The sequence below is a fragment of the Mastacembelus armatus genome, chromosome 16 (genome assembly GCF_900324485.2).
Source record: "Mastacembelus armatus chromosome 16, fMasArm1.2, whole genome shotgun sequence".
In the NCBI taxonomy this organism is placed as follows: Eukaryota; Metazoa; Chordata; class Actinopteri; order Synbranchiformes; family Mastacembelidae; genus Mastacembelus; species Mastacembelus armatus.
This window is the reverse complement of record NC_046648.1, coordinates 5,174,121-5,200,008: the sequence shown is the minus strand read 5'-3', so window position 1 is coordinate 5,200,008 and position 25,888 is coordinate 5,174,121.

Here is a 25,888-nt window from a genome sequence, read left to right as displayed (position 1 = left end):
TACGTCATTTGTTGTGCTTTGCATTCCAAGGAAAAATCAACTGGATGCAAAGGTGGAAATACAAGAACATTATTCTAATTCCTGATTGATTTATTTTTTTTATTGTTGTTCAAGGTCCTGGTGACAGCAGAGTAAGCATGAAGCCACTCCATATACTTACTGCAACAGTATGTCATCATGCTTTCAATGTACAGCCCCACTACTGTGTTCTGGTTTGTTCAGGGATCTCCTCCCACTCCGACTAGCTGGGCATACCACCACAGCAAGACTTCTAGGAGACATCCTAATCAGAAACAAACATATACTAAACACACACATTATAAAATGTCTCTATTGAACATAGAGTAATGACTCCACTGAGCCCTTCATGATATCTCCTGGCTTTAGCATTAAAGCTGAGGTACCTCATTTTGGCTGCTCGTATCTGCTGTCTTATCAAACAGATTCCATCCAAAAGCTTGGCCACAAGACTGATGGAAACTGATAATTCATTAGCTTTGCCATCTGGCACTGCTCCATTTTATCACACTAATCGGGCAAAAGGCCCACAGGCCTGCATATGCCATGCAGATCCACCTGTTCCATCATTGTGCGTCTTTTTGTGCCTTAGAGCTTGGGGTTCCTGGAGGTGTTGTCTTTTACACTTTGCAGCAATTCACAGTTAGTGCCAGAGGTCAGAGCCTAATGAAGCAAGCAGAACCATAACATTCATTCCTGAGGTCATCAATATGGACATCATCCAGTCTTTACTTGGAACATGTTCTGTCAATGGAATTATAAAAAAAAAGGTTAATGAAGAACAGTTTTGGCAAACTCCAACATCTGAATGAGTTAAAACTGTATATACAAGGGTATGCCCTTTTCTCCCCCTTTTAATGAATCTCGTAAATCTGAGTAATCATTTTGACAATTTGCTCTGGCACTAATAACTGGCCTCTTCCTCTTTAATCTCCAAGTTAATATTTTTAAAAGAAATAACACTTGGGTTTGTGTTTGCACGGCCGTACTGTCTGGTGGAAGAAATAACAGCAGCTGTGTAGCCTGGCATCACCAACCTATACTTCACAGCACATCCCATGGTCGTAAACTTGGAGAAAGCCAACCAAAGGAAGACGGGGACACAAGGTTATGAAAACCTCTTGCTTCTCGTTCTGTCCAAACCTTGGACTTGTGGGCAGCTAGTCCAGATCCAAAGGTTATGAAAACATTTTTAGTTTTAATGGAATTCAAATGGAGAGCTGACTTGAATGTGTGATTTAAAGTTTAAACATTTAGTTTTCATAGTTTTGAATATTCTTACAACATTCTGGGTCATTGCTTAATTTGATATACTGTGAATACATTTGAATACAAAGCAATAATGGCTCATCATGTGCAAAAGCTCATCACATCACATTAAGAGTGGTTATTCTGGGGAAAAAAATAAGACTTAGTTTTGAGTTATAAGTTAAAAATGCAAATCTTCTGATTCTGGTTTCACAGTTGCTCACACATAAAATAGAAGAAAATGTGGTATACTATTGTGTGTAAATTTCATCTGTAACAGCATATATCATTTAATATTAATCAAACTGAAGTGTCTCGTGGTACAAAATCTGACAACTCAGCTCTGGAATGTGTTTAGCTGGTCAGCTCTGTTTTGTATGAAACCTAAATGATCTTGATTTGGAATGCAAATGTTCATAATTTATTAAGCAAACTCAAAAAAAAAAAAACAAAAACAAAAAAAAAAAAACTCACTTGGCAACAACAGTAACACTGAAGGACTGAAGCCAAGCAAGAAACACCAAGAATTTTTTTTTTCTTTTAGAAGATTCTGGCTGACCTACCAGACCAAAGAGCTGTTTATCTTAAATGTTAGGAAACAAAACCATTTGTGTTTGCTTGAATTATCCCAGATTGAAACCAGACATATCAAATTAGATGCTAGAAAAATGTTTCTCAAAGAAGGTGAAACAACATATTAGATAATGTTCTGTTGTTTTGTTTCACTATCTCTTAGAGCTATTTAACATAATGTACCTGTCAAAGCAAATAAAACAAATCAACATCATTCATAGTTACTCTTATTATGTTGACGTTAAGTGATCAAGCAAACAGAGAAAAATATAGACTTATTTGTTTGAATTTCATATTGTATTGACATTATGCCTGTGGTTTGCAAGAACAGGGCTCTTCACATGGCACACATATATCAATAGGAAGTATATATGTGTGAAGCTGATGCTTTCACAGCAATGAAAGCTCATTTTACACACACACACTGAAATAGCGCCTCAGAATTTACCAAAGCCGATTTATTTGATGCAGTGGACACAGGAATATTCACTAACAAGAAAGATGCATGGAAAAATTAGAATTAAGTAGTATTCTGTCAGCTTTCCTAGAGGTATGTATGTATGTATGTATGTATGTATGTATGTATTATCTTTCTGGTGTGTTAGATGGAAGCTATGTCTACAACATTTTTGAACATTTTCCCATTTAACATCAATTAGATGTTCTCACTAACCACTTCTCACATTCTCGTCTCTTCATTCCAGGAACTAATGGATGCAATCTCAAATATACTATAATTATAATAATATAAATAAATATAAATAAATAAATATAATATGTTATAATTTCAGTGCAATCACACAATCCATGCCAAATGAATGATGCCTGTCTAAACAATCTGCTAATGATGATGCCCTGTCTGATTTTCTTTGATTTATCGATCCAATTTGACAACATTGTTAGTAAAACCAGATTTTTAAAATATGATTGTTTAGGCTGCTCTGGGTGAGAAAATTCACTTTTCAGTTTTTGTAGCTGTGAAGAATTTCTTAGGCGTTTGAAAAGTATTTGTACATGTTCATTCATTTTCATTATTTAGCTTTCATTTTTATTTTCTCTTAAAATGTATGTGTATATATTCTATAAACAAGATAAATTGCCATATTCCTTGAATCATGACCTCATGCGATACAGTCATCATTGTAATGTGCAAATGTAGTGTGACTATGGTATTTTTAAAGTTTTTTGAAGAGAGACCTGCTGGTTTTTAGCTCGCACACAAAGTTTGTCTTTATTAGCCTGTGGTTTATATGAATCCCATACAGAAAACCACAATAAAAACAGATAATAGCTGATTTTTTACACTTTAATCTGGGAAAAATGTTCCAATGTGGTACTGTAAAAACAACCTGATGTTAATTTTTATTTGACAAAGAATACTTGTTTATTAACTTGTGGTTGTTCCCATGATTTTTGGTTGTTTGGCATCTTTGTTTTGTTGTCTAGTTGGGTCCTTTGTCCTTTGCTGGAATCCATTGTTCTCTATAATCCATTTTGTGGTAGTATAACTTTCTGTGACTATCTTGTGACCAATTGGCATACATAGAGAGAGAGAAAAGAGACACATAATTTGACTGTAGCAACCAAAGTCTGCAACATGAGTGCCAAAAGGTCCCTATTCTAAAAATAGCAAGAGCCACACTTTCTGTGTTTTTATTATAGTTCAACTGTACAAGTCTAGAATCTTTACAGTTGGCTCTACAATGAGCTGGGACTGCTATGTCAAACAAACACAAACTAATATGATGTCTGACAAAAAAAGGTTCACCCTGTGAGGGAATGAGACCATGATGACTTGTTGCAATCCCAGTACAACGTGTCCTACATAGTGAGGTCCTGAACACTGAGTCGAACATGCCAATAATACACAACTTAATGATTAGAAACTCAAGTTCTCCAACACTTCCTTTTAAAATGATCAGCAAACTGGTGATGCCTGGCAATAGTTACATCTCATCACAGGCAGTGTAGAGCTTGGACTGAATTTTAGGAAGTAACAGATGAATGACTAAGACCATTTATTGTAAAAAAGTTCCAGATTATCAGTGTTACAAACCATCAGAGATATACACTGTTGAATGCACCTAGCGCCGACGACCGCAGCTGAGGGGCATAATTCTGACAGAGGAAGTGGTTTTCAGTCCTACACACTGAGAATAATGCCTTTAAAACTTTACATGTGTCAGTGATTGTGGTTCAACAGGGTGACAACCGAGTTGGCTCTGAACAAGCACTCAACAATTTTGCCATGCTTTAGCTTCATATTTGACAGGACACTCGGATTTTTAACATGCCTGGGAGGGGGATTGATGCTGTATATGTGTGGTTGTGAGCACAAGTATGTCTCCCTCCATCACCGTGACGAGTTTATGGGAGACGATTTTATGAAACAGATGCTCCTGTTACAGACAGATGAAGTCAGTTCAGTTGTCAGGAAATTGGTGTGTCTGTGTGCAATGAGTGTGCCTGAATGTGCAGTATACATACTGATGCATTTGGTTATGAAACATGAGCATGCACAAAATAGTTAAATCAGTTACTTGGATAACCAAACACTGCAATTGTAGTATAACTGTTTGTCTAATTAGTTAAGAGTTTGTCAAATTATTTAATTGAAATGTTATTATATCATTATCAAAATGTTCTCAGAAAACAGGTAGCTAAAGATGAGCAAACAGAAAAAAAAGTTAAATTGCGTCCGGTGCACCAACCAGGCTAATTTTTGCAACAGAAGACATTGACCCTTGGAAAAGGTAAAACCAGCACCATAAAATGCTTTCAGTCAGCCGGAAAACTGTCCACCACATGGCAGTCCTAATCAGAACACAAGACAAAAAGAAATATGTGTGGCTCTTTGTGTGTTTCACATTTTTGAAGAAGCAGAGTGGAATATCTGCTAAAAAGCAGATATTCCTGCTGGCAGAGCTTGGAAGGGACCTGTCCCTCTGAATTTCCTGGTCAGACACTAGAAACTTTAGCTTTGGTTATCCTGCAGAGGGCTGAAGGGACTGCAGTCCAATTAGACTGAGTTGCTGCTGGCTTTGATAGCTCACAACAGGAGAGGCAGATGGAACTGATATGTATGTGTCTGTGTGTGTGTGTGCATTCAGCAAACACTGGTCTGGACACTGCCACATTACTAAAAGCATACATCCGTGGAAAGCTAATAAAATCCATAAATTGTTCTTGTGGAATGCTGCGGTGCATTGTATGGTGAGCAGCCTACAGGAAGTAAACGAAAACCACCCAGTAAAGACAGAAAGATGTATGTGTGTGTGTGTGTGTGTGTGTGTGTGTACTGTGTATGAACACATGTGTATACTTAAAGTGCCAAAGTAAATCAAACCTAAATCTATAGATGGAACAATAACTGTGTTTACTTATGTTTTAGCCAGTATGTTGAGAAAACCCCAAAATAGATGCATACATTCAAATAACTCACCACTGTCATTATTACAAATGTCCTGTACCTTTATAAATTTGTTATATATAGACTTTTGTTTGTATTCATCCATCCATCCATCCATCTTCTGTACCCGCTTGTTCCTGAAAGCCCGGGTCACGGGGATCTGCTGGAGCCTATCCCAGCTCTCTCTCGGGTGAAAGGCAGGGGTCCACCCTGGACAGGTCACCAGTCCATCACAGGGCCACATATAGACACACAAAGACAAACAACCTCACACACTCACTGTTTGTATTCATAATGAATAAAACATTTAAATGAAGCTCTTCAATGCCATTGCATTAACACAAAGTCAAATGACAGATTTAGAAAACTAAGGCCATTTTAAGCAATAATTAGTGACAGTGCCAGTGAGAGTAATGAACAGCTGGTAATGCTTAAACAATGACTTCACTATGTCAAGAATTTCAGACAAATCTCAAAATTGCAGTTAAAACTCAATCCTAACATTCCTCTCCTATCAATACGTAGTGAGTCAAACATGAACAAACAGTGTAGGATTGTCACAAGATGAAGCTCGATTGAATGAGGGGAAAGTATATTAGAGTCATGATGTTCAGCACCATTATTGCTGTTGTTACACTCTACTGTCATATTTTATTTATTATTATCCTGACCATTTTAAGGGCATTAGATACAAGAAACACGTAAACGTGCAGCTCATTTTTCTAAATACAATGAACTTTCCTGTTTCAGACACAGAAGAATATATTGTTACTCTGTGCTGCTGCTTTTCATGATAGTGCAGTTACAGGTGAACTCACAACAGACAAAACTGAAGCAGTGGAGGACATTTTATTGTGAGTTTCTAGTATAGGTCAACCTCCAAAAAACCTAGGCCCTACAATTCCCATAATGCACTCTGTTATAATTTGTTGCTTGGAAAGCTTCTGTGGAACCACAGATTATATAATACAATGTTTTTTACGGATTAAATAATTAGACTCATCTGTATTTTAGAATGCATGTACTGCATCTTAATACTTTAAAGTTCAAACTACAATTCATTACATTCAAAAGCTTTTTGCTTGTCTCTTTTTCATAGTGCATTATGTCGTATTGTGACTTTCATTTTTACATTCGTTTTCAGAATGCTTATATATAGTTAACATTTTTGTGTAACTGAAACACTATATGTAATAGCATGTCAAGTACTACAAGTTCAGTATCCCATTAAAAGAGAATTCACATCTCAAAGGCACAAGGGAATATTTTAGCAGGCCAACTTAACACAGAGGAAATGAGCCCGACAGAGCACGTTATTTCTCTTGCAGGATCAATCTGCTTAGCAGTTCATCAAGAGTTTGTGCCGTAACGTTCAGCTCCAGCATCAGTTTTTCAACAAAGGATGACATTTGGGCTCTATGCTAAGACACACAAACATCTTGATGGCCTCTCCTGAGAAACATAGCATCAGTCAGAACTTCATTTAAGAGAGGAGATGAGTGAGGAGCCTGGACCTCTTAAATGCTATTTAATCACTCAAAGCAGCAGCACTAACCATGCAATCCAGCACTTAGACTACCCCTTGCTGTTCATCTCATCTTAATAATTGAGAAGAAGGTTGATGGATGCATTTAATAGCTGGGGAGAACAAGACCACTTACATGCCCCATCAATCTCGACCTGCTAAGGGTGAAAAAAAAAAAAAAAACAAGAGTCTACTCCATATCCAAGGGATTTGGCTGCACCTTTTAGGGAGATTTTTCCCAGCTGCATCAAGACAAATTGAGTCTTTCTGTGAGGAGAAGATACCAAGACACAAAAGATGAGAAGAAAAAGGAAGGAGGAGAAGGGGTCGGTGGAGGTGGTTAGTGGAATGATGGGTGATTGAGAGAGAGATAAGGTGAAGAGTAGAAGATGCAAATTCAAGAAGGTGAGAGTTTCTCCGGGGCAGGGAATTCATTGGACATGAAGCGAAACATTACATCTATTTACTTACTGTGCTACTCTGAGTTCAGAGGTACAGTCACAGGCAAAAGGCAAAACTGGGGACAGACAGGAAGGAGACAAGAGCAAAAGGGTAAACACATTTCCTGAAAAAGTTACCACTAGGCTCATTCATTTCAGTCTTATCTGCCTGATCTAAAATAAAGGCTTTAACACTGCAGACACAAAACCAGAGAGAACCTTGAGACCTGGCACCTGCTGTCTTCTTTTTATTTTGTTTACTGCACAAAGAACACATTGTGCATTTCCAACAGTGCAGTGAATGTTCAGATGTTTTATTTGTGCCATGGTTTAACACACAAACGTATCAAATGAATTGATTCCTAGCATGGTTTAGAGAGACCCGCGAATTACATATTGCACAAGAGAAAAGTAAGTGTAGCAAACACTCAATACTCAAAGGTAAAAGGAGTATGTAAGACTTTATATAAACTCACAGGTTGAATATTACAAATAATACATTTTTTCATTTAATTTGACTATGGGCTACATGGGGAAACTCAAGCAGAAACATATTCCAACTTGGTTCAGCATAATATATATACTTGATTTCATTTCCCAGCTCAGGCTAAAAGGTTTTTTTAAAGCTAAACTTAGTATAGTTACATTATACCATTATCTAACTATGGTTCTTTACACTATATTTAAGCATTTACAGTTATCCTGCAATTACCGCCTATTGCCAGAGCAAACATATAATGATGGTGGGTCCTTGCTAATAATCTTTGGTCGATAAAAAAATATTTCCATGCAATTTTGTATTCAGAAAAATACTTTTTATTTTAAATTCTTTTTTACAGCTATATTTTTCAAAATAAACACTGAAATGCTTCCCTGACTTGCAGCACAAATGTACTGTAATGCATTCCAGTCTGGCAGGCCATCAAATTCCACATTATTCTGCTCATATCTACACTCCATTGCTTTGCTTAGTAAGAAATAATATGACTGTGATGATATTAGTGTGTCTATTTAATAGTAATAGGTGAGGAACTGACAGAAAACGAGAGAAATCTAAATCTAATTTCCTAGTTGTGCACTCTTAGGTCAAAAGCTTAATAATAACCTTTGGTTTCGAGAATTACTTTAAACCAGGGAAGTAATGTTACTCTTTTTCACACATGGGTTGTGTGAGGGGTGTCAGGTTATGGAGGTAGCAGGAGGAGAGAAAAGCTGTGAGGAACACCTGCTTGCAATTTTACAGAAAAAAGGGGGAAAAAAAGCTTAAATCTGGGCTTGGATAGCTGGCTGGCATATGAACATGGCTTTGTTTTTTAGATTAATCTGATATTAGGCCTACATAAATGCCAACTTCTCTGGAGAACAGGCCAAGTGTTGACATTTTTGACACATGGCCAAAGGCCCTTTTAGGTAGGGCTGTTCTTAAGTAGAGAAATGTGAAAAAAATGTCTTATAAATCTTTCACACTTGGAAATTCAGCTTTCCCAGAACTACATTCCATATGAAGCTGAGTGTATATCAACACAGGACAAGCTGTCTGACACTGCTCAGCTATCATTTGATGGCTGGGGAGAAGTGACTTGTCTTATTCTGGTGGGCCCCTGTAATGTCAGTGGTTCCCCACACAAAGACTTGCTGAATGGGCCAATTGGGACACCAAATTCAGTGAAGGGTGATTTGATTTATGGATGATTTATCAGCACTCTGGTGACGTGTCATACTGGGTATTTAACCACTAAAACGACAGTGCTCCCACATTAAATTCCCAGTGTTCCCTTATCCTCTGAGCTAAAATATTAATTCAGTATCTGTATGAGTCCGCTTATATGCATGTGGGTGCATTCATATATTTGTGTATGTATTGTCCTGTATGTGTTTACACCCAATGCTGCTGTGGATTTAAAGCTTTAAGTGATTTAGACTTTTGAATCTGAACCATGTCTCTGTCTTGGGCGATGTCTTGCTCAGATACTACGTCTCTCCTTCTGTCTCTATTTCTCTACATGTAGCAATAGAAGATAAAAGTTGTGTATTCTCTAAACTGACTTGTAGGAAATGGTCATGTCTTGATGTAATAATGGAAAGGAGCAATATGACATTGGCCCTTAGCCAGGTAAGAAAAAAATTTCACCTACTGTATGATAAGGTGTATTGACATTAAATTACAGCATTTGTTGTATATTTACAACAGCTTGTTTTTCTATGCAGTAGTAGGAAATAAATACAGCCATGATATTCAATTAAAGAAACAATGCTGAGGAGACGTTTACAAAATTTTTATGAGATAGTAAAGCAAAAGTCAAAATGCTTTCTGTGTTTTTTATCACTAGAAAACAAAATTTTGAAGCTACTTATTTAGGCATTGGACACAATAATGCAGATGCTGACATCTTACCCTGTTCAACCAAGCCTTATGACACAGCAGGCCTGCTCTTTAACCCACACCACTAGTACACAAACATCTGAATGTACATGTGCATGCACGTACACACAAATACACAGCTGTCAGAAACAAATACAATACACACACACAAACACACAGATCCCATCTCCACCTGGAAGCAGATCCTCCACCATCCACGTGGTGAACTGTGCGAAGCTTTCATGGTGACTGCACTTAGTGTACATTTCTCTGGAGTTGGACCACGACCTGCAGCAGGGCTGCTGTCTGCCACAGCTCTACACTTTAGCCTTTCTTCAACTGATAAGAAAAATCTTCCAGAACAATGCATCCAATTGTGTACTTAAGGATCTGAGGGGTGACTGAGGAGCCATGCAGATATAAGGAACTATGAAAACAAATAAACTTTAGGTTTATTTATGCATTCCTTTTTTCTGGGTTATTTCACAGTATAAATGTCTCCTTAATAAAACCTCAGAGGTGCAGGACCAACAGAAATAGTGTTGACGCAGACAGATATACGTTCATTCTACTTAAGTAGAATATTTTTAGCTTTAAGAAGGCAAACAGAAGCTTCAGTATAACCCAAGACTGGGTAAGATACATACATTATGGTTGCAGAGCACTATGTTATCAGATCCACTTGCAGACAAAACGGCATTCATGACAAAGTAAATGGCATAAAACGTCATGAGGACTCTTGGTCTCTCTCTAACAACTCTAACATCATATATACAGTATGACCTATTAGCACATAATTCAGCACCCTGGACAGCGATTATGTAATTATTCACCACATAAAACATTTAAAAACTCATTTACCATATAACATAAGCCCATGTGTTGATATTTTAAAAAAATAAAGCCCACTCAAAACTATTTTGACAAATCATATATTATACAACTTTTTTCGTTGGTCCACTGAAAATGGAAATTTTCATTCAGTGTCTATGAGGCCTGTAAAATCTATCATCATAATAATAATAGATTATTTTTAGTTGTGTTTATTTTTTTTTTGTTTTATTTTCTATTTTGAAGGCTTGTCACGTGTGGTTAATATGCTGAGCTAAGTAAGAACACAATTCTAGGAATATATCAACAATTCTGGGTATATTTTTTAATTTTTAATGAAGAAAGGTAATTTGTCTTATATAAAATTAGCACATCCACTCCTGCCTATCAGTAAATGTTTATAAATCACTGGTATGCATAATGTTATCTGAAATCATCAGATAAAATGTCCATGTTGCACAATGTGAGGTTTTTTTTTCTGCTACAATCTCATCTCTGACACCAGTTACTATCCATGGGTCTCCACACATCTCACCACAGACAGAGATCACTGAAAGCGTTATCAGTCAGACCACTTCAACACTCAGGCCCAGGAAAACTGGGTCTCTTCATAATGTCTCTGTAAATCTGTGCAAGATAAAGCTCTGCTAAGCTCTCCTTTGTGTGACAACAGACACCAGTATATGAAAAAAGATGAAAGGATAGTCTTTCAACACTGAACGGAAACAAACAGGCAGAGGGAGACCAAGCATACCCCAGCTCCCTCCTCTCTCTCCTGTCTCTCCACCTCCCCCTTCCCTCCTTTACTCTCCTACGTGCTCTCTCTCCAAGAGTCATAGGGGAGTCCTCCAAATCATCAGTCAAGCATGCACAGGGTTGATGCAAAGATGTTAGCTGTTACTCAAAGAGTGCTTGGGGCTTTGTTTCAATCATCTAAAGTTACCTGGATGTACAAGACTTACTTCTTAGATCTTTTTTGGTCTTGGTCCTCACACGGCTTTGGAGAAAAATCAATGGTGTTACTTTTTATTGAAAACAAATGTGTTTATACAAAAATAATTAATAAATAAATAACAGAAATAATATGTGGGTATTTCTTCTTATGTGAAGAGAGATATCAGACCAGAGTTGAGACTCGAAATAAAGTAAAAAAGAAAATGTAGTCAAATGTGACATGAAATATTATATAATTAAAATATAGCTCATGTGTAGATTTGATAATTGACATATAATAATATTTTTAAGAATACCAGTGCACTATAGCAGAACCTAAATAACAAGCCTCAAAATATTTCAGGGACTTTCAGGGACTTTCCAGCACATGGATACAGATAGTATCACTGTTTTCCATAAATTGGCTGTGAACAGTAGCTGATGCACAATACAGCCAATGTTGACACATTCTCCCATTCTTACTCACTGCAGTTACTCATCAAGATGAAAACAATGTCAATTTGGTTAAACAATGGGTTGATGGATGTTTCTGTGAGGTTTATTATAATATTTCTGCTCTTTTAAAATAAACTTGTTGCAATGCTTGTCACTGTAAACCCCTCCATCATGCACCTCATTCAAAAGGCAAAGCCACCAAACTCACTACCAGCCAGGAGTTAAGTTTTATTGTGACAGTGTAACATGCACAGAGGTTCCCAGTATATAACTTACAGCAGACCGCCTGTCCTTCCTCATGCAGGAGTCACACACAATTAGCGGGACACACTAATGTAGTGATCTACAGTTCATGATGACACATTAACATCCCACTAACAAAGTGTTGGAAAGACATGCATGTGGTGGGGGAGTGTGTTTTGTTTGTGTTGCTGTTGATCTGATGTTTGCTATTGCTCCACACCACAGCCTTGTTCATTACAGGGATGACTTCTCTGAAGAAGAAATATAATTGGACTGGCATTTCACTCACCTGTTAGTTTCTCTGCAGCTACAACAGTCAGAAAAGTCAACAATGACACTACTGTACATCATCTAATACAGAATATTAGATTCAGACTAACATATTACATACCATTATGAGATGTTTAGAGGAGAGGAGCCAAGTAGTCTGAGTAGTTAAGAAAGGTGCTAAAATCTGATTTACTGTCACACTGTATGCACAGTGGCATGCGTGACACACACAATGATATACTGACCTAACACATGTGCTGTATGTGCAGCAAACCTGACTGCAGATGAAAAATAGCTCAGACATACTTTCACAGGTAGCTGAAGTTAAAAGCTCATTTCACCCTTTGACATCTTAAAGCCTGGGACAGGTGTCTTTACAAACTGGCTGCAAAAGCTCTACAACTATTGGTTTCATTTTGAAGCTACTGTAATTAACATAGCAAGCCAGTACAATGTTGGCATGCTGAAGCAAATTTCATTTGAAAAGAAATATTGCACTGTTTATTGATAGTCCACACCTTCACCTGGCATTCATGCAAGAGGGTTTCAAAGTAAGAACTCAGTGAATGCAGTGTGTTTAAACACACCCTCATCTCCCACCACTTACTTCTCCCGTCAGCCTTTCACTGTTCTCCACGACCTCAAAGACATTCACATTCACATTCAGTGTCTAGTCCCCCTGTCATGGGGAACCCTTGTACATATGATAGAAGACAGCACAAGATGAAAGTGTGACACATCACCTCAGAGAGCATCTCTTTGCTCTGCAATACACTCTGCTAATCAATGAATGGCTTTGACTTCAAACAACCACAGTACAAGCAGAGAGCACACACCGGAAAACAAAGCACTGCTCACGGGCTTTTGGTCCTGGTAGATTTTGTCCAGTTCATGCCACAATAGCTTGAAAAACATTGCTTTTGTAAGAGTTTTAAAAAGTTTTGTCTGAACACAAACTACTACAGAAATACTGTCATACAAAACAATTGTATCAATTTGTATTTTTTTTGTATCTACAACCTTGAGTGCATATTGTCACTAATTAGTAAAGTAGTAGATTTTAATAATTAAATGACTAGATTAAAGATATGATGGTCAGTCTATGAGGAAACAAATAAACATACTTTTTATGCTTCACTGTAGCCTCTTTTTTCGCAAGGAAAATATTGCATGCACTTTAAATCCAGCATGAATGAGTGGACATGTTGGATTTCATTCCTATGCCGTTATCCTATTACTGATTACATTGCTGCTTTTAATTATAGAGCACAAAAACAATATTCATGCAGGATTACTTTTACTTTCAGACAAACCTCCCTCCAGACAGGACATGTAGACTGCCTACTGCCTGTTTCCTTTTCAGCAATCAACCACATTGCTCACCCACAGCACTCAGACCTTTCACAGGGTTCAGGTGCGCATTTCCTCTGTGTTATCTCCCTCAATTTGATTGTCATCCCTCTATAAGGTGAAAATCATTCCCTCAGCCAGCATGGAGAAACACTCATGGTGCTGTGCTATGGGTCAATGTGGAACTGATTCAGGAAGTAAGAAGACATGGTGGTTGGCTGATGGTGGGACTTATGTCTGCCAACAATAACCAAATCAACCTCAAAAATCTCAAACCCAAACTAATGCTGACTGTTAAAATGTTTTATTTTTTTTGTCAAGAAACATGTTCACCTGCTTTAAAATGGGAAAGACGTTCTTTCATTTGAACTCTTTTCAGCCTGTCCTTTACTTATTCCGCTGCAGCCTGCAATTTCAAATACATTTACACCCTGAAATGTTTTTGGCACCACTTGGATTGCTTGAAACAGAAGGTTTTGGTAGTTGGCGTATATAATTTATGTTTGATAGATATTTTCAAAACTGAGTAAAAAGTGAAACAAAAGCATCAGTTAGTGATAAGTGATTTTTGAATTAGTAACGAGGGGACGAACATTACCATCTCATTCTTAATTCAACAATCAATTTTTATGTGTATTATTATATGTCAGTAGTTGATTGTGCCTTTCTTCCATTAATCCAAATGTAGTGCATAGTTCAATCAACTTATTTATGATGTAGCTTAAGTAGTATACCAGTACTATCAACACTGCAGCTAGTGAAGACCCTACGCTCAATCTTAAAAATATAACATATTTACTTTTATCTTAGTGCAAAATAAAAAATCACAAATTACAAATATTGTAACCATACCCTCATTTCAACATCATCTCGCTTGTGCTGACCTACAATATATATGATATCCTACAGTCTTCTTCTTCTTCTTCTTTTCCATCCTACAGTGTCATACTGTAATTAGCGCCTTACCATATAAATCAAAACTAATTTAGAGACTCTTTTAAATCATTTAGTTTTGGATCCTAGAGCAGTCAGTGAAAAATTCAGTCCTAACTGACCCGGAGATGTCCTGAGTCAGTGATTCTCAAGCTCAGCAAGGGGGCCATACTACTGATTCCACGCATGCTTTCTCTCCAGGACACCGCCTTTTCACATCACACCAGCAACCACACAGCAGCTCTCTCGCACACACACACTAATTTAATGTTTTGTTTTGTGTTTTTCTTGTCCTCTAAGAACTTGTCTAAATGGCTGATGTTGATGAATGCATGTAAAGGATACGCTGCAGGTAGGATATGGTTACAAGCTAAGATGGAAGGGAGGGAGTTAAGGAGAAAGAGATGAAGGGATACAAGGGAGGAATAGAGGGAGGGATAGTTTATAGATGGGCCTGGGGGAGTGGTGGGGGTGTGTGGAGGGTCAGGATGTTTGTCTTCCAATGAGCCGTGACTCTGAGAGAAAGAGGAGGGGAGAGTGGGATGAGAGAGGAGAGAAGGGTGAGAAGAGATGAAGAGTGCAAGATTAACAGAGAGTGCCACAGCATCTTCATTGACAGGGAGGTGAAAAGGTTTCATTTTAAATGCGGATTATTAGTACCAACTATTCCTGATTGTGTAATAATACCTGTCTTATTCTGTCTTTTTTAATTGTTTTTTTCTTATTTGTCAGTGCAAATATTTCTTTAAGCATTTTGTGTGTCTGTTGTGTGGTAATGAGAGATAGAAATCAAAAGAAAAAAATCCAGATACACAGACAGATAAATTATCAGCAAGGTAGAAAGTGCATGTGTGTGTGTGTGTGTGTGTGTGTGTGTGTGTGTGTGTGTGTGTGTGGTTGCTCAGTGGTATTGTGAAGTTTGTTTATTTGTTTTTCTAGATGGCTCATAAAATGTGTGTGCATGTGTGTGTGTGCTAAAATGTGCGAGTGTGTGGTGGTGAGCATGCTTCTCTTAGGGCACATACAGGGCAAAGGGAGTGTGTCTGTGTAGGTGTGCAAACAAAGCACGGCATGCAGAAACACACACACCCCTTGCTGAGGTGTTTCTAAGTCCTCAGAATGGAGATTCTCTTGGTGCCCTAAAGGCAATCTCATTCCAAACCAATTAAAACTTTAAACACACACACACACCTACAGTTCACTTTCTCCTTACAAGCACACACTTGCACACACAGGAATGCTGATTTTAAATACTTTATCTAAACTTTTAATTAAACATGTTTTTTTCGGTTCATTTTCATTTTGTGGAAAATCATTGACATTTTTTGCTGCGTAAACACAAAAATTGTATAAATAAAATTAAGAATGAAATGTAATTAGAAAAGATAATGATTTAAAATGTAAGAAAAGTATACAAAAATTTGGCAATGGGGAGAGGGAATCCCTCAGTCCTTTCAAGATACTTTGGTGCCTTAAAGATAATGTTTAGTGTGAGCCCATTATGTTTTATTTACTTTGCCAAGGATCAAGGAGTTAAATTACATGCTCTGCAATATTTTTCAAGCTATGGCTATAGCTTTAACCTACCCAGTGCCTGGTGTCTGCCTGTCATAGGCAAAGTTAGGTTCTTAGGTTCTAATGTTTTTACTGTTCATTAAAACAATATGAATTTGATTTCAGTATAGCAAAGAGTATCATACACCTCACTGATTCTTAAGTATAATATTAAAGAGGGTGTGTGCATGTGTCATCACTGTTGTTCATGCAAAATGAATGCCTTACATTGTTTTGCCAAGGCTTCTTGGCACCTGTTAGCCACTACCTTCACTTGGTCCTATGAATTTACCCAGTTGCTGATGAAAGCACAACTGGAAAGTGTTGCTGCATTAAAACTCCAGATATATTTATTGCAGCGGGTATGCTTCCAAGAATGTCTACATTCTGCGTGTGTGTTCTCGTGTCCACAAATAAACCTTATCTGCATAGCCGTAAGTTGTTATTGGATAATATCCCTGTTCAGAGTGGCTATATGAATGAGAGAACAGATGATAAATAGATTAAAGCAGCTTGACAGGGAGAATGAGATCCTGAGAGAGGTAACACTCAACCCAAAGCTGTCAATGTCACCCACTCTGCTTTATGCTGGGTTCAGCAGGGCTATGTTTTCCCATGCTCATGCAACACTTCTCTACACAGCCATAACTCTCCACTATTTAACCACCAGCACTAAAACATCTCTGGTTATAGCTGGAAGACAACTCCTTACATGGCAGAGACGGTATCCATTCTTATAAGGAGAGTCTCCTCAGATATTTATCCAGTTGGAATTTGTGATTTAATCTGCGGTTGCAAAGAAATGCATTTCTCAGATATGTTTTCTCCATAAGAACTGAACTTAAGACAGTTGCCATGTGACTTACACTACATTGTTATCATCCAGTTTGGCACACAAGGCTGTTGTGGGTGTTTGATTTATTTGCAGGCACACGCTGTTTTGTCTTTCCTCTGTCTGTTCTTGCATTCCTCTTCTCTTTCTCAGTTTTCTGTTCAGTCTTCCTCACTTTAGCGCCATATCTTTTACTTGTGTCTTTGATTAAACATTGTTAAGTTGTGGTTGTTCAAAATGATTCACAATTTGTGGAGTAATGTAAACAGCATGGATATTAACGCAGGGAAACTACTTTTTATGACGTATGAGTCTTTCAAATCGTTTTGTGTTTAAAAATTCCACTGAGTCCAATGTGTAAGCATTTCACAACTAAAACAACACATTACTGCATTTTAAGAATATTCCACCTTTTCTCAGAGGAGTCATGTAGCTTTGCTCCTTTGTCATCTTTTGTGCAAAATAGTGGCTTTTTATGTAAATAATTCCTCACACATTTAAAGCTGCTTTGAAGCAACTGTGAGGGGAAAGGACCTTGGTTACCATAAATTCTTCTTGGCGCAGAGCACCAATGGAGAAAATGTTTTTATTTTCCAGAACTAAACATACACAACATGACAGCAGCAAGGAAACTGAGCTGCTAGTCTTTTCTTGTAAAAAATGATTATAGCCTAATAACTTTGATTTAACACCTTATAACAAACACATGAATCAACTAACTCACTCTCAACCACAGCTGCTGGCAGCCATTTGTTCAGCAATTTGTTTTTGTTAAATGACAGATTGTTTTGCTAGAAAATGCTAATGGCTACTATGGTGTCCTAAGGAAAGTTATAGGATGTTGTGAATGATAATGGAGAAAGCAGCAGAAAAGGAAAGCAATGATCCATGCAGAAGAGTGTACAAGAAGTCAGGCTTGGATTAACGTGCCATGGCTGTGATTCCCCTGGGACAGAAGGAACTGTTGTTCACTACAACTGCTGCACTGCAACCATACAGTGCCAAGTCTAAGTCTGTGTTTTGAGAGTGGATGTAAGTTTACATGTATATTACATATGATCTCTGATATGATCTGTGCCTTCTGAACTTGCTATAGTTATGTGTGTGTATCTTATATTTGGTTCAGGATGTCATTCAATACTGTACACACACTTCTCTGTGTTTGACACCTGTTGATAATTTGAAAATTCCAGTAAGCTCCACATTGAAATGACTCAGAATGAAGATTGTTGATATCCACCATATCCTGTGACTGTGTGTGTGTGTGTGTGTGTGTGTGTGTGTGTGTGTGTGTGTTTGCTCATGTGAACAAATCCCCTTGTTTTTGGTAACTCACCGCTGTTCTTCTGTTCAGTTATGTTTCCCAAAGTAAGTAACAACATGCATGATTATAAACCACATATTACTGTGCTTAGAGTAATGCAAGGTAAGTGGTATTTCCTGGTGTGAACCATCAGAGCCAACTCATTTCAGTCACAATCAAGGATGGGAGTAAGTACTGCCAAGCAAATCATCCAAGTACAACAAACCTGCCCATATCAGTCACATCCAACCACAGTCCCTCAGTGCCCTCAAATCTGTGCTGCATTAGCCCTTCCCAACAGCCAATCCCATGTTGCGTGTCAGTCTACGTGCAGAAAAGTTTGCCCTTTGACCTGGATGAGAGTTCGTCTGAGGACAGGTTCTGTACTTTGAAAATTGTGCACTGACTAAGGAGTGGGGTATGCCAAGGATTCATGAACACTTAACAAAGGCTTCAATCAAACTAAATTCATCCTCACTCTGGATTTCAAGATTGTTAAGTACATGACTCATGCCATTTGGGAACTGAACAGAAACCATTTTAGGCACTGACCCAAAGGTTAAGACATTATTGTTCACGCATTCAAAATAACCTGATCATATTGTACAATGGTTTGAACAGGTTGTAAGAGTAATCAGTAAGATTGTGATTCAACTTTGGCAGAATCTTTCTCGAGTTGTGCTAATAAAAACTTTTCTCAGTGCCATTTGGAACTAAGCACAACAGGAGCCTCGAACCATGATTCTGCTCTCTCCTCTGTCTTGTAATTAAAGGAATGAAAACAACTGAAATGTAGAAAGATGAGTCAGTTCACCACATTTTCTGAAGTACGTCATGTGGCCACAGTTCAATTATCTATGAATTACACATCAGTGTGCCATTTTATTCACAGTGACACGCAGAATGTTCCTATAATAATATAATGACTCAAATATTACTAATAATCAATTTTACAAGAGCATAAAAAAAAATGTTTGCTAGGAAAGGACAAGAAGTAGTTGTTCCACTTTCGCAGCTGTTTTTTGGATTTTCTGTCTTTGCTTTTTTGTTTGTGATCAAACCTTCATCCAAGTATTGAGGAGACTGGGGATGCATTATGGTGCACAGCAAAGACTGCAGTATGTTGGTCAATGACCTCATTGTTCTATCAGTCTTTCAAACATTAAATGTGGCTTTTGCTGTTCAACATAACCAAATTGTAATTGTGCTTTAGTTGCCATGAATGGATATAACCTTTTTGTTGCATATTCTGTATATTAACACTGAATTTGTTTTTAAAGTATGTTGCCAGTATATATATGTTTAATAGGAATGTTTTGTCTGATAAAATAAATGGTGCCCTCGGCTGCGCTCATGCAGCTTGTTATACAAAATAACCACCCAATGTCTAGCATAATTAGCCTACTGTTGCTTTTATATAGAGGCCATTATCACTGGCTATAAACAGTCACTGCAGTCAGCCGACCCTCACTTCTGGTCATATGCAGGATCAGTCATGTTTTACTGGCCTCATGTGCTTCACATTCGTCGAACATGTGTGCTTTCTAGCTACACTCATGCTCTCTGTGGGTAAACATTTGACATATTCCATAAAGAAATATGAAGAAATATAATCTCCTGTGTGAGCACTATGATTTAAAACCCAAGTCAATTTTAGGACACATCTCAGACAACAACATTTTAACCCACCATGGTTCATATTGCTGACTGCCTGCTTTTTCGTTTTCCTACTTTGTATGTTATTAAAGGTTTTCTGAAAGCTGATTGAGAACACAGTAAATTGAATATAATTAAATAATTAAAAACCTTTTAGTACAGTACCTTTTATATTACTTAAAAACCCTGCATGAATTGATCCATGATATCAAACCATACAGAACACCAAATTATCATTATTATATTATAGAATTATCAGCATTTAGAGCCTTGAACCTTTAGACACACTGTACTCTATCTCTCATGCTCAGTTTTTAACCTCCCTGTTGTTGCTGTTGTTTTTGTTTTATTAATTTTATTTTGCTTTCTTTTATTTTCTACAGCTGCAGCAGATCAGCTGGATCTAGCCTGTGTGCAGCACACATGTACTGTCCCCACTAAACACTCCCACACTGGTCATTAGTAGGAATGAGCTTTGGCTTTAATTATAAGAACACCAGCTCTTGAATCCCACTGTTTTATGGGTTCTGGGTATTTTTATGTGACTGGTTTTCAAACATGAAATGGATTGCTTTTGTGCAAATAATCAACACTTGCTCGTTTTAGAGCCTCTAATCTCTGGGAGGAGCAATTCTATTTCCTTTGTTGGTTACTGTACAAGTATCTGACCAACATTTAACAGAATCAGAGTTGAGCCACATAAGTGATGTTGCTTTTTTAGAAACACACAAACTGCTAGTGTTTGGGCTTCTGAATTTTTCAAACGTAGTATTTAATCTCTAATAGGAAACATCATTGCTGGCACAGGATCAGCACTCAAAGTGTGCATGTTTTCATTATAAGTCCTGAAAAACACTGCATGTTCTTTTTTAGCTTGTTCATGTTAGCTTGTCGATACTTATTCTGAATTTATCTGAATTTTGTTTGTCTGGATAACTGTGCTTGGCTCTATGCATATTGAGTTACAGTTTCTGTGCATCCTATTACACATACAATTTTGTCATACTATAAATTATGCTTTCTTTGCAATAAGATACTTGAATCAACTCAAAGCACTCTGGGAATATGTAACATGCAGGGCTTCTCTGTGCATTTCTAAAAGGCAAGGCATCACCCTAGTGTCTTTATGTTTGGGACATCTGAGAAGCTGTTTGCTGACTGTTAAAACCACACTGTCTCAACAGTTCCTGAAATCAACAACCCAACATTAGCCACTGCTAACTCGCAGAACAGATGTGGCCAACAATGAGCTTCTCTGGAAGAGGGAAAGAGTCCTAATTTTTTCATTGAATGGAAACATGTCTGCATTAATTTGCTTCATAAAAAGGCAAAAATCTCTTTTCAGTGCAGTTCGCTGAGATTGTTCCGCCTGGGTGAGAAACAAACGGATAAATTGGACTTTCACACGTGCTTAAATTCAGGGTTTTTCCATCAGAACTCTGAGATTGAGAGGAAATTGTTCCCTAGAAAAATAAAGCTCAGGCCATCTGCCTTCTTTCAACTTTCTATGGTGAGTAGTTTTGAAGTTTCTCGAGGACTGTTTCTGGACCATGTGTTCTGTAAAAACTCAATAACATGACTTACAGTATTTGCATGATAAACTAGATTTTCTTGAGCGATGCAGCTTTGGAAACTTTCCACAATGATTACAGTGTTCTGTATCTCTCACACACCCACACCTAGCCTCACTTGGTCTTTGTGGGGGATGCCTGACACGGGTCCCTGCAGAGCTGAATGATCACAGGACAAAAGTCGAGGGTAGACGGGCCGCCTGCTAGAAAGAAAGAGTAGAAAGGGTTTTATCAGGCAGAAAGAGAAAAGACTCCCCATGTAGATTAATAAAATAACCCCAGGGTTCTTCTGCACACACCATAGTCTGCATTCCCTCCTATCTATTCCCCCAACAGAAATACCACACACACACACAGGGAATACCTGGGGTCTGCCTCACCTGTTGCCTGGCAACAACTGATGAGGAAAAAAGCTGGTGGTGCACCAATGATTAAAATTTCCTGGGTAGCTGCGTTTGATCCCCAGTATGCTGTCATTGTCTCTCCACGGCTTCATAAGAAACCCAACACTGGGGTAGCAAGAGAGGGAAGAGAATATGTAAACTTTCTCACTCTTGTCAAGAAGTGGCTGGCTTTGCTCACCGACTTTTCCTCTCATTTTTTGAGGATAAGGACAACCCTACCCCCACTCTCCACACACGCACTTCTCTCAACTCAAGTGAACTCAGGTTTGTCTTTACTTCTCCCCTCTCATGTCATACTGGTCACTTTGACAGTTCACTGGGTAGTCATGTTTTTTCAGAGGCCAAAACAAAGCTGAAATCCATCAGTTGATGCCAGTCCAAGAGTCGGACACAGAAAGTGGAGGCCTTTCTTAACAGTTCTAACTTTAAGTCTATTTAAAGTGTTTGCTGTTGAGGGGGAGAGGGAAGTGGAGACACACTTCAGAAGGAATGTGCAGTTAATGCCACGCTCATAGCCAAATTAGTCAGGTCTGATGAGGAGATTCCTGCTTGGGCCACTTCTGTGGTTAAGGACATTTTCTTCAGTACTTTCACATGAAGCATCTACATTTCCTTTCATGCATACACCTTCACATCAACATACACATTCCTCCAGAAAGCAGTGCTCATGTACAAGAAGACCCTAAAGTACTGTGAGGTTAGTGTGTGCATATATAGTAAAAACCCTCCTGAGTATAATTTAACATCTAAGGGACTAGCTGGACAATTCTCATGGTTTCTTCCCATTTACCTGATTGTTATTTATGAATCAATGTTGACTTGACTTAGCATAAAGACTGCAAGGAGAGGGAAAGAGCTAGCCTGTCTCTGTCCTAAAGTGACCTAAAGCCAAAACCAGTTTGTGGTTTTATTAGGGTTCTATGGTAGACTGTAACTGCACCCAGCCAGTGATCAATACAAAGTGATATTGATCTTTGGCCCACAGCAATGAGTTTCTACAGTCTACAACTAGTTGCATGGCAAATTCAATGTGAGAATATGTTCTTAACAAGATGTTAATTAGTGAGCTTCAGATGTTGGATTTTGATACCTTTGGACAGAGCCTTGCCCCTATGGAGTCAAGAATGTGTTCTTGATCTCTTCAAATTCTCAACAAGTGAATAATTATGTTTTTCAAAGCTTGAAGCTAGTTCTTTAACACAAATTAACACAGAAGATTGGATTATTTTTTTTGACAAGTAAATGCACGTCAAGATTGGGAATTATCGGTAATTTCTCTTCTTTAACATTTCACACTTACAAACGCACATACTATCCTATTCTTATGACCTTTTCCATACAAAACTCTGACCTGCTTTCTGTATGTGTGTACAGCTGACTGATCTTGCTTAAAGTGATTATCTGTCCTTGACTACGTTCTCAAACCCTCTTACTATGAAATGATCCCCTCTATCACCACAGTGTACGCACACAAACACAGCCACGCACACATTTAATATGCAACATGTGCACCTGTCTTGTACTTGCTTGTACTAATCTAATCCTCCCTGTCTGTGTATGTAATAGAATTTCAAGAATCAATAATAATTTATTAGAACCTCTGGATCATGTATTTATGTATGTGTGCATACTCATGCATGTCTATTTTCATAACGGTGTACACTCTGTGCTTGCTTCATGCTGAGAGAATGTGTAGGATTGCCACTGGGATATTTGCAGCTTTAATAGATGCAACATCAGAAAAAACCTGCTTATAAGGCCAGAGACTGACATTGAACCATGTTTTCACAGATCTCAGTGAGGCACGCGCTATCAATTGCGGTCCACTCTAAGCCCGGCCTAATTCATAAGCTGATGACAGCACAGTGGATCAACATTGTCGCTGCCATCTGGGAATTTGATGAGTCATCGGCCTAGGCATGAATAGTTTCAAGTTTATAGGTGTGAGCTTTGTGGTGAGTGCTATGTTTGCTGCTCTGGTGAGTTTGAGGATTAAGAGCATGATTTTCTTCATCAGGTCGAGGTAAATAGATTCATTCAATGTCATATCAGTATAATGACCAAGCATCTTTTTAACAGAATGATAGTCCTAGCTAGGACTAGCTAAATATCTATATCTTTGACTACATGTGTCAGTGATAGTAACAAACCCACAGAGAACTATCAAAGAACTCTTAAGTTCCCTTATCACTATGATGCATTTCAGTCTCTTTAAGCCTGTTTGTAGCAGAAAAGCAGTAGTATATGAATAAAAGTTCCTCCGGTGGTTAACTGAAGCTGAGTTTATGCTGAGTAATATAGTGATACCAAAGATTTATGACTGCATCATGGAAAATTCTAAATGTCTTTGGTAAAATATTAGGCTTTACTCCAGCAGGGATTATGTGGTATTTTATGGAAACGTAAGCTTAGTCATGTATCATTCATTTGTGATGATTGATCCACCAGTTGCTAACTTGTTTTTGCAGTTTACTTGTACAAGACAGAATGACTGGTTGAGAAAGTGCAATATTTGTACTTTTTTAGATCATATCAATGATAACATACTCTCTTCATATAAATCACAAAATAAAAATCTTTGTTGTGTAGGACCAAAGTATGTGTCTTAACTTTCATTTGTGCCAAATTTTGTGCCAGCAAGGATGCTGGCATACATTCACATGCTGCCTGAGAATAAGGCCTACATTAGATTAAAACTAAAATACGAAAATGTGTGTTATGTGGATCAACCCTTGGTCGGGAGGGTTTGTGCACCTGCCCGACTTCATTTACAGGTGTCGACTGATTCTCTCACTGGACGGTCACAGGGAATGACCAAGTGACCTTAACCTTCCGTATCACGGTGCCACCTACATACACACACACACACACACACACACACACATACACACACATTCGTGCACACCCAAACATGCACAAACGCTTCTATCCTGATGGGATAGTGGGGCTGGTTCAGACTGGGACACAAAGACGATCATTATACTTCTACATCCCTTACACCAAACTGCTGGGATAGAGGAGAGGGAGAGGGATAATTTCATAATTTTTCCTCACGTTTCAACATAATATTTTACATAATCTTCAATATGATATTTAATTTCATAGAATGTCACAGTCTCCTCAACTGTGTCAGACCAGTCTATTAAACTGTGTTTTATAGAAAATGAAAATATATTAGAAAATAACATCCATCCATCCATCCATCCATCCATCATCCATACCTGCTTATTCATATTTGGGGTCACAGGGATCTGCTGGAGCCTATCCCAGCTCTCTTTGGGTGAAAGGCAGGGGTCCACCCTGGACAGGTCACCAGTCCATCACAGGGCCACATAGAGACAAACAACCTCACACACTCACACTCACTCCTATGGGCAATTTAGAGTCACCAATCAACCTGACATACATGTTTTTGGACTGTGGGAGGAAACCAGAGTATATATTTTATTAAATTTAGTTTTTAAAGGAACACATATAAGGATAATGCAATAAGTCTGATTCAGCAATCTGCCCGTGTAAAGCTGAAAGGTTGTAAAACAATGCATCAATCTCTGTGATGTTTTACTAACCTGGTCTTGAGTTACAGGACAGGACAAACAGGAAAGTGTTCCCATAATGAGCCCACCCTGTGTTTGCATTGCTTTCCTCAGCACAGTGAATGATGGAAAACCAGAAGCCACAGGAAGGAGAAGCACTGGACTCATGCATACTGTTTCCCCTAAACATCAACACACTGGTTAGACAAACGAGGTTTTAGGCCCCTTTAACACTGCTCTGCTCTAAAATTCAGAGGGTGCAGTTCACTAAACATTTATTTAAAGGCATTTATCTGCACAAAATATGCACAGCGGTTCTGGTGTGTGTATATATACTTATATTTGTCACCAGATCCGTGAAATAAATATTTCCGTAAATAAATATATATAACAAATAGTAGTTATGTTTCTCTGTCGGGACTATCTCCTGACATCACATTT